This window comes from Mustela putorius, unplaced genomic scaffold, assembly GCF_011764305.1.
Source record: "Mustela putorius furo isolate JIRA1106 unplaced genomic scaffold, ASM1176430v1.1 tig00000832_pilon_pilon_pilon, whole genome shotgun sequence".
Taxonomy (NCBI): Eukaryota; Metazoa; Chordata; class Mammalia; order Carnivora; family Mustelidae; genus Mustela; species Mustela putorius.
In genome coordinates this window covers 7,810,016-7,814,605 of record NW_025421491.1, presented here as the reverse complement: position 1 = coordinate 7,814,605, position 4,590 = coordinate 7,810,016, and the positions used below count along the sequence as shown (strand labels likewise).

At 39.4% G+C, this 4,590-nt stretch overlaps 1 pseudogene; it reads left to right on the top strand.

Moving 5' to 3' along the window:
- Window positions 1-3,078: 3,078 nt before the first annotated feature.
- Window positions 3,079-4,323, top strand: LOC101685409 (annotated as a pseudogene).
- The last annotated feature ends 267 nt before the right edge of the window (window positions 4,324-4,590 follow it).

The following is a 4,590-nucleotide window of genomic DNA, read 5'->3' as shown; positions in this document are numbered from 1 at the left end:
ACGAGAAAAACATGCAGCCAAGAATACTATATCCAGCTAGGCTATCATTGAAAATAGAAGGAGAGATTAAAAGCTTCCAGGACAAACAAAAACTGAAAGAATTTGCAAATACCAAACCAGCTCTACAGGAAATATTGAAAGGGGTCCTCTAAGCAAAGAGAGAGCCTACAAGTGGTAGATCAGAAAGGAACAGAGACCATATACAGTAACAGTCACCTTACAGGCAATACAATGGCACTAAATTCATATCTCTCAATAGTTACCCTGAATGTGAATGGGCTAAATGCCCCTGTCAAAAGACACAGGGTATCAGAATGGATAAAAAAACAAAACCCATCTATATGTTGCCTCCAAGAAACTCATTTTAAGCCCGAAGACACCTCCAGATTTAAAGTGAGGGGGTGGAAAAGAATTTACCATGCTAATGGACATCAGAAGAAAGCAGGAGTGGCAATCCTTATATCAGATCAATTAGATTTTAAGCCAAAGACTATAATAAGAGATGAGGAAGGACACTATATCATACTCAAAGGGTCTGTCCAACAAGAAGATCTAACAATTTTCAATATCTATGCCCCCAACGTGGGAGCAGCCAACTATATAAACCAATTAATAACAAAATCAAAGAAACACATCAACAATAATACAATAATAGTAGGGGACTTTAACACTCCCCTCACTGAAATGGACAGGTCATCCAAGCAAAAGATCAGCAAGGAAATAAAGGCCTTAAACGACACACTGGACCAGATGGACATCACAGATATATTCAGAATATTTCATCCCAAAGCAACAGAATACACATTCTTCTCTAGTGCACATGGAACATTCTCCAGAATAGATCACATCCTCGGTCCTAAATCAGGACTCAACTGGTATCAAAAGATTGGGATCATTCCCTGCATATTTTCAGACCACAATGCTCTAAAGCTAGAACTCAACCACAAAAGGAAGTTTGGAAAGAACCCAAATACATGGAGACTAAACAGTATCCTTCTAAAGAATGAATGGGTCAACCGGGAAATTAAAGAAGAATTGAATAGTGTGTATATATTTTGATGTATGTGTGCATATATATATATATTTTTTGTCTATTATATTTTATCTATTTTATATATATATATATTTTATCTATTTCTATATACATATAGAAATAGATAAAAGATAGGTAGATAGAGCAAGCCTGCTATAATGGTAATAATGCAGACTTAAGCATATCATTTTTAAATTAGTTAAGCTAATTAGTATATATTCACAGTTCAGCATTAAATAATATAAGAAAGCATATACCAATCCAACACAATCCCTCCCCTTCCCAAGCTTCTCAGTCTTTTGGTTCTCTTTCCTAGGTGAGCTGTTGTGACCAGTTTTCTATAGAACTTTTCAAAGTTAGCCTTTGTATGTATAAACATGTATATGTTTTTATTTCCAAAAAGTAATATGTTATACAAAGTATTTTGCACCTTTCTTTTTATTGTTAATATTTCATGAAGATGCTTCCATATAAGTTCACATAAAATGATCTCATTTTTATTCATAATTTGTTGCCATAATTTTAACTATTGAAACTCATTAAGGATATTTCTAATTCACTGTTATGTCAAGCCACGCTAAAATTACAATATTCTAAAAAACTGTGTGTCTGTGTGTGTGTGTGAAAGCTATAGTTTATCTTTACAATATAATCCAGATATGGAATTTCTGGGTCAAAGATTTATGTACTTTTTTAAATTTGTGAAGTAGTGCTATGTTGATATTAATATGACAAACATTTTTATATGATTAATATATATATTAATATTAGAGTGGTATTTAAATACCACTCTGATATTTAAATAAAATTTATTACTATTTGGTGTCTGTGGTCCTATATAAGTGCAGGATACTTTTTTTATCCTTGTCAAGCAATTCATTTGTAAACTTGTGATTCCTGATATTGTCATAATTGCCACCTTGCTATTCATGGAGTAATTCACTGAAGAATCTTTAAACAAGTGCACTATTTGGGGATGGGCTACTAATATCACCGTATGAAGTTCCTGGAAGTAGGATTATAGCAATAACTGCATTGCCATAAAGCTCGGGGGGCATGGTTAGAGACTCACATAATGAGGCAATTTGTATCTACATCAAGGAAGGGAGAAAATCTTAATGAAAATATATTGAATTGTTAGATAAATCAAACCTCATATGAGATCTCAAAAAGTGATTGCAAGAAAAAACAGAGTTGCTTTTCCTAAGAATAGATTCATTTTGTGTTTTGATTTCTGTAAAGTCCTAAGAGGAGGAGACAGACAGGTGTTTGATGTGGGTTTTGTTTGAGTTCTAACCATTCTCCCTTGTCTCCTATTCGTCATCAAAGCTTTTGCCAATCCTTCTGTTTCTGAAAAGTTTCTTTTTATTGTGTCAGTTTCAAGAAAGAGAGAGAGATCACTGTACCTGTACTGACAATGACTACACTTCACGGCAATTTCATTTTATATGTTGTGCGCTCATCCAAGATGAAATGTTGGTAGTAGTTTCAGACACTTTAGCCAAGACATCAGAACTGCAGAGTGATCTAAGTGTAGGAGAATTGTGTCCCTTTGTGAATTTCTTCCTCAGTCTTTCCCTTCAATCCACCAACAGCCCAGTTCATTTCCTAAATAGCCCTCACATCTAACCATACCTTTTTCATTTCTGCTGTTTTCCATGGACAGCCTTGCCCTTGTCCTCTCTTTTTCTCCTCACTAATGAATCTCCCTAAGTCCATATTAGTCTCCCTCCTACTTAAAATCCTCTGGTGACACTCCTGTGTATACCTTCTGACTCCTCCTGTGCCCTGAGAATGAAGACTAAACTAAGGGCCTGTCCCAGGAGGAAGGAAGCTGGAACCCAACCCAGTCCCAGCATTGTCAGCCCTGGTTGCTCTCGGGAGTGCTGGGGTACTAATGCAAGATGGCCATATGGCTCTTGTTTAGGACAGTTCATTACTACCAGGAGTGTCTTTGACTGTGGGCGTTCCTTCCTCAGTGGTGGTTGTTTAAGCCATAGAAAGTTGCATCCAAGCTTGTTTGACATCTGTCCCCTCAAATGTCCATGCTACTGGGACTGGAGAGAGGTGTAGGATTTTTGGTCAAGCTCTGTGGCCTGGCCTAGTCCTGCTCTGTTGTTGAGAATGTGCAGGATGCCCTTTTCTCCTTTCTCGGTGCACCATTCATGAGGAGGCTGCAGGCATTCTATACTAGAGAAGGCAGGCAGAGTGGGGAGGCTTTTGTTGAACTTGAACCAGAAAATAAGGTAACAATGGCCCTTAAAAAAAGACAAGAAAAGCATGGGACTCCAGTATCTTGAGGTGTCCAAGTCCCACAGAACCAAGAGGGATTGGGTGTTGAAACCCAGTGGTTCAAACAGTGCTGACACGACCAATGATGGCTTCATTTGGATGCACCAATGAAGAAATTGCTCCATTCTCATGGTTGGAAATTGTTCCAAATGGGACCACATTGCTTGTGACCCCAAGGGCAAGATTACAGAGAAAATCTTCATGCAGCTTATATCCCAGGAGTCAGCTGAGAAGGCTCTAGCGAAGCACAAGGAAAGAATAGAGCATAGATACATTGAGGTGATCAAGAGCGGTTGGGAAGAAGTTAGTCATACACGGATCCTCCTCTGAGGTTCATGTCTGCACAGGGGCCGAAGTCTTATGACCACCCCGGCACAGCCAGGAAGTATGCTAGCATTGTCCAGCAAGCAGGCTGGAGAGGATGAGGTCTGGTCCTGATAGTGCAGGCTAAGGGGGCTACCAGAAGTACAGCAGCCTCAGCGATGGCTGTGGTTTCACCAACCATCTGTTTTGGAGAGATGTCAGTTACTGTAATCTCTCAGGTATGTATGACCACAGATATGGAGACAGAGAGATTACTGCCCAGAGTACCACTGGACACTGTGTCCACATGGGAGGGCTGCCATTCACAGCCACAGAGAACAGAATTTAATAACTTCTCTCCCTGAAATCCTAGGAGAGCCATATTGAGGTCGGCTCTGAGGGAAGAGTGAACAGCCAAGCTGATGCTGAGTTTGCCATTCACAAAGAAGCTATGGCATATATCCATATCCAAACACTGGACCAACATGCAACAGAGCTATACAGAACTTTTCCTGAACTCTACAACTGGGGCCAGCTTTGGGACATATTGCAGCCAGATGATGCAAGGCATGGTGGTGTCAGCCCAGTCCACTCCCAGTGGCCACCAAAGCCAGTCTGTGAGTGGCTATTACAAGTCTGGCTCTGGAGGCATAAATAGCAGGAGTGGAGATGACAAGTTTTGTAGGAGCATTTGAGTTATTGCAACCAAATTTTCACAGGCAGCCTAGAAGAAGTGAAAAGCAATTATGACTCTGGAGGAAGCTGTGGGACCTGTTTTTGCACCACAAATTGTGAAATCTGGACTAAAAGATTGCCTCTTCAGTATTTTCTCATGCAAACTTTCTTCTAGCATGTGATAATGAGTTAACTAAAACTCCTTTCAGCTTTTCTCAATTAACATTTTGGTGGTGTACTTCAGAGTGCTGTTATCTGAGATAAACTAGTTTAAGCACTTTAAATGG